Genomic DNA, 13,965 nt, shown 5'->3' on the forward strand with positions numbered 1-13,965 from the left:
TTATGTATGTCCCTTTTAAATAAAATATGCTGAAACCATGAATTTTGAAATAAACAGGAATTTTTTTGTGAATGTTTTTGATGTGTATTTTATGATAGACAAAATAGCACATGTCATGTAACAAGCATATCATGTTCTCAGTATGTTGCCAGACAGTAGAAATACAGACATGAATAAATCATGGACTTTCCAGAAGTTTGCAATAGAGTGAGGAAATAATGAAATATATAGAAAAGTATAATACAATATTCATGCTACAGTGTGGATGAGAACTTAGAGAGGAGAGGAACTAGCTCTTCACTGCAAAACAGAATTAAAATATCACCATGTAAATGGCATTTGAGATGTATTGTGAAGCATGAGTACCAACTCTTTAGGTGAACCAGTAATGGAATGGAATTCTATGTTAAGGGAAAAGAATATGGAAAGGCAATGGGTCAAAACAAAAGGCATGATGAAGTCTGTGGATACTTCTTTGGATCTTATTATTGTCCGTGCAGATTATGAAGTATCCAGGTATTAGTTGAAACATGAAAATAGAAATCATTTTTTTTCCACTAAACCAAATGATTTTAACTCTAAGATAGAGCTGCAGTGCACTTATCAGTTTGGTGATAGTATATTAATAATAACCATAATGATCATCTCTGTCATGCCTTCATTAAGCGGTTACTAAGTGCTAGCTATTTGAATTCTCATAACCATACTTCATTTATAGCTGAGAAAACTTTGGCTCAAAGATGTTAAATAATGTGTTCAATAGCTAGTAGTAAGTTGTAGAGAAAACATTTAAACCTTGTTCCTGTTTGCAGCTCCATCACTGAACTGAGTGTAAGGAATAAATTATTTGTACTCACTGATTTTCTCCACCTATAAATTCCGTGCTATAATAGAAACTAAATCCCAAGGTTATTGTGATTAAATAAGAATGTAAAAGAAAAAAGTTTTGTAAATAGCAATGTATGGAATCACTACTACTGATACAAATAAAGGATATTCTAGTGATTCAGGCTATTTTAAATATTAAAGATGAAGAGATTAGGTATATTCAACAGACTAGCTTTGTATTCCTAGAATAGTTCATTCATAGCAGACAATGATTTTCAGAATACATTTAAAAAAATACAATTTATGCACATTATAAATAGTTTTAATTGTGGGAAAAGTGTTACACATTTAGAAAATACTGAGGTAAACATATTTAAACTATTTTTTTTAATTTTTGGACTTCTCAGTGGCTTAACTATATGTTCAATGAGTTTCCAAGGACTAGTAGAATCTGAAGGATTCAAATAAATTCTCAAATTTATTTGAGCTCAGAAAATTATTTTCTTGGAAATTATGAGACTAGGATTTTGTTGAATACATTTTGGAAATCCTGATAATAAGACATGATTTTAACCTTGGTGTTTATGTATTAATATTCATGTAGATATAAATTTTTAAAACATATTATTATAATGCTTGGGTAATACATGAATTACCTTACAGTCACCTAGAGCTATTAGTGAAAGAATCTAATGAATTAGTGAATGAACCCTAAGTCTCAGTAAAATGGAACTTTTAATATGCCACATTTAACACTGTGTCAGACTTGATTATCAGGTGTTACAAGTGTAGATAATTGAACTTTTTGAATATGCTCTTCCATGCCTACTTCCCAATAGTTTTCCTTTCAGATATATTTTTTCCTGAACTTCCTCTACAGCAGGAATTTAGTTCAATTCTGGCTAAGTAGATATTATATGATGTTAGCTTAAAAATGTTTTGTTGACAATTTTTGTCCCCATCAGAAAGAGAGAGGCACGTGAGATGAGTGATCTCATCTCATAACTTTGCTCTTATTTCCGGACTTTGAACATAATATTCCTGGACGTGATGATCTAGCCAATGTAGTCAGTTTGCCATCATGAAGATGAAACAGGACACACTGGAAATTCAGACTAGAAAATCAGGAAATTCTGAGTCCTTGATGACATTGTTAAGCTATCAAAAAAACTGAAAACAGCTTATCTTTGACTTCTTGTTACTCACATTACTTACTGTGTGATTTAAATTACAATTAGTTTCAGTTTTCCTCTTATTTATAGTGCAATGCCTCCTACTTGGTAGAAGGACATTTTACTAATGGACTCCTTCCTATATGTGTGCTCCGGAGAGTTTGGGATAATCAAGTATTGCTTAATTGCTTATCCCAACAAAAGGCATTTCTGTCTTATATGGTATTCTTTTCTTTCTTATCTGTATTCTAACTTTATATCACAAATGATATGTGTGATGTATGTAAAATATTATTTTAGAACAATAAGATTTAAAAACGGTTCTTTTATTCACCCACCATCATCACAATAAAAGTATATATATATATTTAAAATCAATATATTTGTTCTGCTACTGGCAAGATGGAGTAGACATATCTTTCCCTATTCCACCTGCTAAGTAGAATTAAAAATACTGAACATTATTTATAGGACAAACAAAAGAAATTTCTGAAAGTTAGAGAGAAGAAAGCACACTGCTGAGGTTCTTGGGACACAAGTTAGAGCACGTTGAGTGAGTTTCCTTGGTTTTCTTTTTGCTTGATCCCAAGCTTGGAGGTGAAGAAGTTGTCAACGTGTATTAAAAAACGAGACCAGACTTTGTTTTGCCAACAAGAAACTCACTTCAAATACAACGATATAGGCAGATTGAAAGTAGAAGTACGTAAAAAGCTGTATCATGAGAACATGAGTTAAATCAGTGTAAGACTGGTTATACTAACATCATATAAGATAGATTTTGGAGCAGGTAAAATTATCAGAGATAAAGAGATAATGTATTATATGGGTAACATAAAGGGAGAATTTATGAAGAAAGCATAGTAATTTTGTATGCACAAAAGTTACATAGTTGAGAATTAAATGAAGCAAAAAGTGATAAAATTAAAGGAACAAATTTCAAAATCCACAAGCTTGAAATTTCAACACACTTCCCTCAACAACTGATAGCCAACTATATAGAAAATTAGCAAGGATACTGCAAGATCATCATGAAACAGAATGTAGTCAAAATTTATAAAACACTACACTCAATAACAGCAGAATACATACTCTATACAAGTGCCAAGGAACATAGAGCAATATAAATGATATTCTGGTCCATGAAAGAAACTTTGGCAAACTAAAAATCATATACAGTGTGTTCTCTGACCATAATGGAATTTAACTAGAAATAAATTTTTAAAAAAACAGCAAAATACTTAAACACTTAAACATTTGGACAATAAATAAAACACTTGTAAATAATCAATAGGTCAGAGAAGAAGTCTTAAATAAAAGGAAAAGATGTTCAACATCACTAGCCACAGGGAAATGCAAAATAAAACCACCATGAAATATTACTCCACACCTCTCAGAATGGTTAAAAAAAAATATTGTGAAGATGCCAAGAAACTGGATCACTGATACATTGCTGTTAGGAACATAAAATGGTCCAGCCATTTCAAAAAAGAATTTAGGAGTTTCTTATGAAACTAAAAATGCAACTAATATATGACTCAATAATTGTACTATTGAACTATTATCTCAGAGAAGTAAAGAAAGCTTATGTCCACACAAAAGCCTGTACACAAATTTTGATAACATTTTTATTTCTAATAGCCCCAAACTGGAAATAATCCATGCATTCTTTAATGGCTGAATAAGTAAACCACCTGTACTACATCCATACCTTAGAATACTACTCAGCAATACAAAGGAATAAACTCTTGATGGATTTAGATGAATCTCCAGGAAGTTATGCTGAGTGAAATAGATAATTCCAAAAGTTTACCTGACCTGAAAAAATTATAGAAATGAAGAAGAGATTTTGGTTGCCAGGATATAAGGAGTGAATGGGGGCAGGAGGAAGGTGTATGTCTCTACAAAATGTCAACTTGAGGAATGCTGTGATAATGAAAATGTTCTGTATGTTGACTGCAACAATATCAAAATCATGGTTGTGGTCTTATTCTATAGCTTTGCAATATAGTATTCTTGTGGGAGATGGGGTAAAAGTTATATGGGATTTCTCTGTACTATTTCTTATGCCAACCTACAATTACCTCAAAGTTAAAAGTTTATTTAGAAACTATCACTATGACTTCCCTCTTAGAACTGCTTTTACTGCATCCCACAAATTTTCACATTTTACATTTCTCATTATAGTTTTTATTTCTATTTTGATTTCTTCTTTGACCCATTGGTTGTTCAGTAGCATGTTGTTTAATCTCCACATATTTGTGAATTTCCTAGTTTTCTTCACATAATTAAATTCTGGTTTCATACCATTGTGGTCAGAAAAGATGCTTCATATGATTTCAGTCCCCCTACATTTGTTAAGACATGTTTTGTGGCCTAATTTATGATCTATCTTGGAAAATGTCTCATGTACCCTTGAGAAATATAAACATGCATTGTGAATAGATACCTTAACCTGATTAGTTAAGAAAAAAATAAAGATGAAACTGTTTGTTTCAACTGTAAACTTTTGTCCCAAGTGGCTACAGGTTTTTTATTTGCCTTCCAGTGTTTTCAAATAATTCCCACTGCTTTCCCACCATGAGTAAGTTTCAAGTTTGTTGAATCAAAGGTAAGAATCTTGCCATGTAGGATCTAGTGATGGGATAAAGAATAAAACAAAGAGATCTTAGTAACCAAATATATATTTCACCACTTAGAGAAGGCAGTAATTGAGTCTCTCACATATTTACAGACTGACAATGGAGAATCATAATATTAGTTGTGGTGCTGGTGGAAGAGGAGTTCATGGTTCAATGTTTCTTTGCTCTTTAGTCCTTAACTAAGCATTTACATTAAATAAAATATAAAACATCAGTGTTTCAGAAATATTTAGACTACACCCTACAGAAATTAAAGTATATGCATCTAGTAGTCATAAAATAACTCCTGCTCCAATATATGTTATATGGTAAATATTGACTTCCCTTTCCAAAAATACTATAATTTAAATATTAATTTCACTTAAGAATAGTTGAAAACATTCTTCTTGCCATAAGGCATGGGGGGAATAACTATTGTTAGATATAAAATATCTGGCTGTATTATTGTGCACTGATATTTAAGATAGTATTTCCAGATAATTTCAATACTGTTCCTTATTAACTTTCAGAAATATTAATTTTCTGACTCTGGCATACATTATCAAACGTTTAATTGGTCACAATTAAATAACCTCTCTTAGCAAGCATATTGATCAGTTGTCTGAGGTTAAATATTGTGGTTAACTCATCGTGACACAAGCACCAGGGAGCCTTTCAAAATCAGACATTTTGTGGGAGCTTGAAGCCTCTTTTATGATACTATAATAAAATTTCAGTATTTTTATTTTTTTCTTTTCCTATTTGACATTTAGATTCAAAACATTCTTCTCCAGAGCTTATTGATAGAAAATTGATGATAAGATCCATACTGGTGTTATAGATAAAGTGTCACAAAAATTTTTTAAAAAATATGATTTACAACAATGTTCTAAAAGACTACATAAAAGAGGAAAAGTAGGAATAGCTAGAATTTTATCAATATCTAAATCAGTGCCTGATATTTCATAATTTATGGCAGTCAGATAAATGTAAATTGAAGAGAGTGCTCAGACTCTATGTAGCAGGTCATTTAATTATTACTTAAGTCATACACTAGAAAAGCACACTCAGAAAGAAGAGGAAAATGGTTAGACACACACATAGGACCTTTAATTCTGTCACAATTATGGCCATATCACTTGGAAAACAGGAATAAGATGACCCTCTGACCCAATGGTCTGTGACTTGCTTATCAAGGGAGAGAAAAGATTCCTGAATTTCTCCCTTTCAGATGCAGTAGTACTTCCCATTAATATACTTTAGCACTATAAATATATTTTCCTTAACATTTTAAAGTAGAAATTCCACCTTATTTTGAGAAGACTTTGGAAAAGTTGTAGAAATGACCTATAGAAAAGAGAAGTTAAAAAAAAAAAAACTCAGTATTTTTTTTTCTTTTTGGTTGGCTGAAGTTTATTTTTTGTTGTTGCTTTTTATTTGTTTAGTTTCATTTTATTAAGATTTTGTTTTTTAGAGAAGTTTTAGGTTCACAACAAAATTGAAGGGAAGGTGCAGAGATTTCCCATATAGTCCCTGCATCCACACATAAAGCCTCCCTCACTGTCAACACACCCACCAGAGTGGTACATCTGTTTCAACTGAGGAACCTACATTGACACATCATAATCAGCTAATGTCCATAGTTCACATTGCAGTTCACTCTTGGTGTTTATATTCTAAATGTTTGTTATAGAGATATATGATAAAATATTATATAACAATATATATATGTTACATATGATATTATATATTATTTATTTATACTATAATATTTTATGTAATTTAATATTTATATAATATATGTATATAATGATGTGTACCCATCATTATGATGTGTACAAAGTATTTTTACTGCCCTAAAAATCCGTTGTGCTCCACCAATTCATGTCTCCCTCTCCCAATCTTTGGCAATTACTGATCTTTTCACTGTCTGCATACTTTTGCCTTTTCAGAATATTATATTGCTAGAATCTTACACTGTGTAAAGTCTTTTTCTTAAATTAATTTTTATTGGAATATAGTTGATTTACAATGTTGTGTTAATTCTGCTGTACAGCAAACTGAATCAAAGATATACATATATCCAGTCTCTTTTAGATTTTTTTCCCATACAGGTTATTACAGAGTATTGAGTAGAGTCTTATTAATCCCTTTTTTTTTTTTTTTTTTTTTTTTGCAGTATGTGGGCCTCTCACTCTTGTGGCCTCTCCTGTTGCAGAGCACAGGCTCTGGATGCGCAGACTCAGTGACCATGTCTCACAGGTCTAGCTGCTCCACGGTATGTGGAATCTTCCCAGACTGGGGCACGAACCTGTGTCCCCTGCATTGGCAGGCAGACTCTCAACCAGTGCACCACCAGGGAAGCCCAATCACTTATTTTATATTTAGTAGTTTGTATATGTCAATCCCAATCTCAGTTTATCCTTCACCCCCTTCCCCTTTTGTAACCATAAGTTTATTTCCACCTCTGTGACTATATTTCTGTTTTGAAAATAAGTTTATTTGCACCATTTTTTAAGATTCCACATATAAGTAATATCATATGATATTTGTCTTACTCTGTCTGAATTACTTCACTCAGTATGACAATCTCTAGGTCCATCTATGTTGCTGCAAATGACATTATTTCATTATTTTTTATGGATGAGAAATATTCCATTGTATATATGTACCACATCTTCTTTATCAATTCATCCATTGATGGACATTTAAGTTGCTTCCATATCCTGACTATTGTAAATAGTGTTGTGATGAATATTGGTGTACATGTATCTTTTTGAATTATTGTTTCCTCCAGATATATGCCCAGCAGTGGAACTGCTGGATCTTATGGTACTCTATTTTTAGTTTCTTAAGGAAACTCCATACTATTCTCCATAGTGGCTGTACCAATTTACATTCCACCAACAGTGTAGGAGGGTTCCCTTTTCTCCACACCCTCTCCAACATTTACTGTTCGCAGATTTTTTCATGATGGCCATTCTGACTGGTGTGAGGTGATACCACGTGGTAGTTTTGTTTTACGTTTCTCTAATAATTACTGATGTTGAGCATCTTTGCATGTACTTTTTGGCCATCTGTATGCTGTCTTTGGAGAAACGTCTATTTAGATATTTTTCCAATTTTTTTCATTATGTTTTTTGTTTTATTTGAAATTGAGCTACATGAGCTGTTTGTATATTTTGGAGATTAATCTCTTGTTGGTCACTTTGCTTGCAAATATTTTCTCCCATTCTGTGGATTGTCTTTTCGTTTTGTTTGTTGTTTCCTTTGCTGTGCAAAAGGTTTTTAAGTTAAATTAGATCCCATTTGTTTATTTTTGTTTTTATTTTCATTACTCTAGGAGTTGGTTCAAGAAAGATCTTACTGTGATTTATGTTAGAGAGTGTTTGGCCTGCTCTCCTCTAAGAGTTTTATAGTATTCAGTCTTACATTTATGTCCTTAATTGCTTTTGAGTTATTTTTGTGTATGGTGTTAGAGAATGTTCTAACTTCATTCTTTTACACGTAGCTGTATAGTTTTCCCAGCACCACTTATTGAAGAAACTCTCTTTTCCCCATTGTATATTCTTGCCACCTTCGTCATAGATTAGGTGACCATAGGTGTGTGGGTTTATCTCTAGAATTTCTATCCTGTTACATTGACCTATATTTTTGTTTTTGTGACAGTACCATAATGTTTTGATTACTGTAACTCTGTAGTATTGCCTGATCTCAGGGAGGCTGATTCCTCCAGCTCCATTTTTCTTTCTCAAGATTTCTTTGGCTATTTGGAGTCTTTTATGTTTCCATACAAATTGTAAAATGTTTTGTTCTAATTCTGTGAAAAATTGTATTAGTAATTTGATAAGGATTGCATTGAATATGTAGATTATTTTGTGTAGTATAGTGATTTTGACAATATTGATTCTTCCAGTCCAAGAACATAGTATATCTCCCCATCTGTTTGTGTCATCTTTGATTCCTATCATTAGTGTCTTATAGTTTTCTGAATATAGGTCCTTTGCCTCCTTAGGTAGGTTTATTCCTAGGTAATTTATTATTTATGATGCAATGGTAAATGGGATTGATTCTTTGATTTCTTGTTCTGATTTTTTGCTGCTAGTGTAGAGGAATACAACATATTTCTGTGTATTAATTTTATATCCTGAAACTTTACCAAATTCATTGATTAGCTCTAGTAGTTTTCTGGTGTCATCTTTAGGATTCTCTATATATAATATCATGTCAGCTGTAAAAACTGACAGTTTTACTTCTTCTATTCCAATTTGTATTCCTTTTATTTCTTTTTTTTTTCTCTGATTGCCATGGCTGAGACTTCCAAAACTATGTTGAATATAATTGGCAAGAGTGAACATCCTTGTCTTGTTCCTGATCTTAGAAGAAATGTTTTACATTTTTAACCATTGAGAATGATGTTTGCTGTATGTTTGTAGAATATGACCTTTATTATGTTGAGGTAAGTTCCCACTATGACCACTTTCTGGAGAGTTTATATCATAAATGGGTGTTGAATTTTGTCAAAAGCTTTTTCTGCATCTATTGAGATGATCACATAATTTTTAGTCTTCAATTTGTTAGTGTGGTGTATCACACTGATTGATTTACATACATTGAAGAATCTTTGCATGCCTGGATAAATCCCACTTACTCATGGTGCATGATCCTTTTAATATGTTGTTGGATTAAGTTTGCTAAGATTTGGTTGAGGATATTTGTGTCTATGTTCATCAGTGATATTGTTGTGTAATTTCCTTTTTTTGTGGTATCTTTGTCTGGTTTTGGTATCAGGGTGATCGTGTCCTTGTAGAATGGTCTTGGGAGTGTTCCTTCTTCTGCAATTTTTTTGGAAGAGTTTGAGAAGGATAGGGGTTAACTCTTCTCTAAATGTTTGATAGAATTCACAGGTGAAGCCATCTGGTCTTAGACTTTTGTTTGTTGGAAGTTTTTTCAACATACTTTCAATTTCATTTCTTGTGATTTGTTCATATTTTTTTATTTATTCCTGGTTCAAATGGAAAGTTGTAGCTTTCTAAGAATTTGTCAGTTTCTTCTAGTTTGTCCATTTTATTGGCATAAAGTTGCTTGTAGTAGTCTCTCATGATCCTTTGTGTTTCTGTGGTGTCAATCATAACTTCTCCTTTTTCATTTCTAATTTTATTGATTTGAGTCCTCTCCTTTTCTTTCTTGATGGGTCTGGATAAAGTTTTATTAATTTTGTTTATCTTTCCAAAGAACCAGCTCTTGGTTTCATTGATCTTTACTATCGTTTTCTTCATCTCTATTTCTTTTATTTCTGCTCTGATCTTTATGATTTCTTGCTTTCTACTAACTTTACTTTTTTTTTCTTTTTTTTCTTTTGTTCTTCTTTCTCTAGTTGCTTTAGGTGTAGGGTTAGGTTGTTTATTTGAGGTTGTTCTTGTTTCTTGAGGTAAGATTACATTGCTATAAACTTCCCTCTTAGAACTGCTTTTGCAGCATCTCATAGGTTTTGGATCATCATGTTTTTGTTGTCATTTGTCTGTAGGTATTTTTTGATTTCCTCTTTGATTTCTTCAGTGATCCATTGATTGTTTAGCAACATACTGTTTAGTCTCCTTTTGTTTGTGTCTTTACAGTTGTTTTCCTATAATTTACTTATAATCTCATAGTGTTGTGGTCAGAAAAGATGTTGGATATTATTTCAATTTTCTAAAATTTACCAAGGCTTGATTTGTGACCCAAGATGTGATCTATCCTGGCAAATGTTCCATGTGTACTTAAGAAGAAAGTGTATTCTTATGCTTTTGGATGGAATGTCCTATCAATATCAATTAAGTCTATCTGGTCTAGTGTATCTTTTAAGGCTTGCGTTTTGTTATTAATCATCTGTCTGGATGACCTCTCCATTGGTGTAATTGGGGTTTAAAGTCCCACACTATTATTTTGTTCCTGCTGATTCCTCCTTTTATGGCTTTTAGCATTTTCCTTATTTATTGAGGTGCTCCTAAGTTGGATGCATATAAATTTACAGTTGTTATATTTTCTTCTTTTATTGATCCCTTGATCTTTATGTGGTGTTCTTCCTTGTCTCCTGTAACAGTCTTTATTTTAAAGTCTATTCTGTCTGATATGAGTATTGTTATTCCAGCTTTCTTTTGATTTCCACTTGCATGGAATAACTTTTTCCATCCCCTCACTTTCAGTCTGTATGTGTCCCTAGGTCTGAAGTGGGTCTCTTGTAGAGAGCATATATATGGGTCTTGTTTTTGTATCCGTTCAGCCAGTCTATGTCTTTTGGCTGGAGCCTTTAATCCATTTACATTTAAGGTAATTATTGATATGTGTGTTCCATTGCCATTTTCTTAATTGTTTTGGGTTTGTTTTTGTAGGTTTCTTTCTTTCCTTCCTGTTTTGTTCTCTTCTCTTGTGGCTTGATGACCATCTTTAGTGTCGTGTTTCAGTTGCTTTTTCTTTTCTTGTGTGTATATCTAGCATAGCTTGGGGGTTTGTTGTTCCCATGGGGTTTTGATATAGCAGTCCATATATGTACAATGTTGTTTAAGTTGCTGCTCTCCTTCTTGCCTAGAGAAGTTCCTTTAGCCTTTGTTGTAAAGCTGGTTTGTTGGTGCTGAATTCTCTTAACTTTTGCTTGTCTCTAAAGTTTTTGATTTCTCCATCGGATCTGAATGATAGCCTTGCTGGATGCAATATTCTTAGTTGTAGGTTTTTCCATGTCATCACTTGAAATATATCATCCCACTCCCTTCTGGACTGGAGAATTTCTGCTGAAAACCAGCTTATATTCTTATAGGGATTCCCTTGTATGTCATTTGTTGATTTTACCTTGTTGCTTTTAATATTTTTCCTTTGTCTTTAATTTTTTCAGTTTGAATAATATGTGTCTCAGTGTAGTCCTCCTTGGTTCATCCTGTATGTGTATCTCTGAGCTTCTTGGACTTGAGTGAGTGTTTCTTTTCTCATGTTAGGGAAATTTCAGCTATGATACTTTCAAATATTTTCTCAGGTGCTTTCTCTTTCTCTTCTCCTTCTGGGACCCCTATAATTAAATGTGCATTTAATGTTACCCCAGAGGTCTCTGAGACTGTCCTCATTTCTTTTCATTCTTTTTTATTTATTTTGCTCTGTGGCAGTGATTTAATCCACTCTGTCCTCCAGCTCACTTATTCATCCTTTTTCCTCAGTTATTCTGCTATTGATACATTCTATTGTATTTTTCATTTCAATTATTGTATTACTCATCTGTTTGTTCTTTAAATCTTCTAGCTCCTTATTAAATATTTCTTGTATTTTCTCAATATGTGCCCCCATTCCTTTTCTGAAATTTTGGATCATCTTTACTGTTATTGCTGTTAATTATTTTTCAGGTAGATTACCCATCTCTTCTTCGTTTAGGTCTTCTTGTCGGTTTTTATCTTGTTCCTTCATTTGCAACATATTTCTCTGTCATCTGATTTTGTCTAAATTTCTGTGTTTGTGGTCTCTTTTCTGCAGGCTGCAGGATCATAGTTCCTCTTGCTTCTAGTGTCTGTTCTCTGGTGCATGAGCTTGGTCCAGGGGCTTGTGCAGGCTTCCTGATCAGAGGGACTTGTTCCTGCCCTCTGGTGGGTGGAGCTGGGTTTTGTCCCTCTGATGGATAAGGCTGTGTTAAGGTGTGTGCTTTTGAAATGGCTGTGAGCTCAGTACGACTTTAGGCAGCCTGTCTTCTGATGGGTGGCTCTGTGTTCCTATCCTGTTTGTTGTGTGGCCTTAGGCTTTCCAGCACTGGAGCCTGCATGTTGATTGTTGGGCTTAGCTCTTGGTGCTGCAATGTGGACTTCCAGGAGACCTCACTACAATCAGTCTTCCCTGGGGCTTCCACTACCAGTGTGCTTGCCCTCACAGTGAGCTATAGTCGATCTTAGCCTCCCAGGAGACACTCCAAGACCTCTAGGTAGGTGTAGCCCAGGTTCCTATGGAAATACTGCTCTGTGCTGGGTTCCAGTGCATGTGAGACCTTGTGTGTGTGCTCCAATAGTGGAGTCTCTGTTTCTCCCAGCCCTGTGGAGCTCCTGCACTCAAGCCCCACTGGCCTTCAAGGCTAAATGCTCTGGGAGTTCTTCCTCCCAATGTCAGATACTCAGACTATCTTGGGGGTCTTTTTTTATGTGGGAAAATCCCAGTGTAGCCTGTGTGGATTTAATATGTTTTAGTGTGAGGGCTGTTTTTAGTATAGATTTCTGCCACCTCTTTTCTCAGTGTATGCTAGCCGTTATCCTCTTGTTAGGAGGTGTGACTAATGTGGTGACCAGAGCCTGCAATGGATATTGAGCAGGGTCTCCCTTTTGCTCTGTGGTTGTCACTGTCTTATCAGAGGTGGCGTCTGTTCCCTAGTTGTTGGAGTAGAGGCCCCCAGTTCTGTTTCTTAGCTGTGTTTCTGATCAGTGGTGCAAGATAGGTGGGATTGGAGCACACTCACTTGGAGGGAAGCCACTGAGTATTCCTCCTCTGGAGCTGTTCACCTATGGGTATGCTCTCTTTTGTAACCTACCACCCCTTGTACAAGCTCTCAGATTACACTGCTGTTGCCACTGCTTTCAGCCCCACCTTAACTGTGGGTATGTCAACAATTGGCCCTGTTGTCTCTCAGACGTTTTTACCAGGCCACCAGTGTAGATCCACTGAAGTCAGGTCCCAGAATTGCAGTAATCATGGATCTGGACTCCCTGTGGGCACTGTTGGAGCAGCTCACCTGGCCTAACCCCTGCATGTATGTGTCCACAAAGGTTACAGCTGCTAAAACCATACCTATCTTTGCTGCAGGATCACCCATTGCCCATTCATTCAGATGTTCTGTAGGCTCTGGTTTATAAAGCCAGGTGTGGAGGTGTTGATTCAGTTTGTGTAGCTGTGAGGAGAGATTTCACCTTTTCTTCCTCAGTTGCATACCCCCTGGGGTCAGTTGTGGTTTCAGCCCCATCTCTGCCTGTGGGCCACTCACAGGGGTCTGCTCCCAAGGCTGCCCTGGTACACATGAGTTTGCCCAGTGAGGAGGGGCCACAGAGGCAGTGGCAGTCAGAGTTGCGAGAAAGCTGGCCCGTGTGGTGATGAGTCACATGGGTTAGCCATTGGCTATGGGCACAAGACAGCTAGTCCCAGTGAGAGCCCTTCTTAGTGCCCTGGCAGGCAGCGGCCAGCATTTGGGGAGAGAGGTTTCAATAGCAGCCTCTCCCCTTACACATCACTTAACAATGGTGCTTTGTTTCTATGGCGGTCTAGGTTTCCTCCACGAGCATTCCCAGTTGCAGATTTCTTCATTCCCATCCCCACATGCTGTCTCCTCACAGCCAACAGCAGTCCTCTCCCTG

The 13,965-nt window shown here is 35.0% G+C and overlaps 1 pseudogene; it reads left to right on the forward strand.

Annotated features, from left to right (window-relative positions):
* Nucleotides 1-454: 454 nt before the first annotated feature.
* LOC132477416 (kinetochore-associated protein NSL1 homolog) overlaps nt 455-13,965 on the forward strand; it is an 82,007-nt pseudogene continuing 68,496 nt past the window's right edge.

The sequence above is a fragment of the Mesoplodon densirostris genome, chromosome 17 (genome assembly GCF_025265405.1).
Source record: "Mesoplodon densirostris isolate mMesDen1 chromosome 17, mMesDen1 primary haplotype, whole genome shotgun sequence".
In the NCBI taxonomy this organism is placed as follows: Eukaryota; Metazoa; Chordata; class Mammalia; order Artiodactyla; family Ziphiidae; genus Mesoplodon; species Mesoplodon densirostris.